The sequence below is a fragment of the Penaeus monodon genome, chromosome 30 (genome assembly GCF_015228065.2).
Source record: "Penaeus monodon isolate SGIC_2016 chromosome 30, NSTDA_Pmon_1, whole genome shotgun sequence".
NCBI lineage: Eukaryota > Metazoa > Arthropoda > Malacostraca > Decapoda > Penaeidae > Penaeus > Penaeus monodon.
Genome location: NC_051415.1, coordinates 11824383 through 11824818, shown reverse-complemented (window position 1 = coordinate 11824818; position 436 = coordinate 11824383). Strand labels below are relative to the sequence as shown.

The following is a 436-nucleotide window of genomic DNA, read 5'->3' as shown; positions in this document are numbered from 1 at the left end:
TATATATATAATATTTTTTAAAAAAAAAATATATATTATAATATATATATAAAATATTTATATATAAATTATTTATATATAAAATATATTATATAAAAATTATATATAATAAAAATATATATAATTTTTAAATTTTTAAATAAATATTTATAATAATTAAAAATTATATAATATAAAATTATATATATATATTTTTTTAAAATATAAAATTATATTATATATATTATAATATTATTAAAAATAAAATAATAATATTAATATTATAATTTTAAATTTTATAAAATTAAAATTTTAATAAAATAAATTTTATTATATATAATATATTTATTATAATTAAATATTTTTAAATTTTCTATTTTTAAAATAATATTATTATATAATTATATATATTATTTATATATATTTTAAAAATATTTTATTAAATATATTTTTGTTT

General features: G+C 0.5%; 1 pseudogene; it reads right to left on the bottom strand.

The window, feature by feature from the left end:
- LOC119592351 overlaps positions 1-436 on the bottom strand; it is a 30652-nt pseudogene that overhangs the window by 1692 nt on the left and 28524 nt on the right.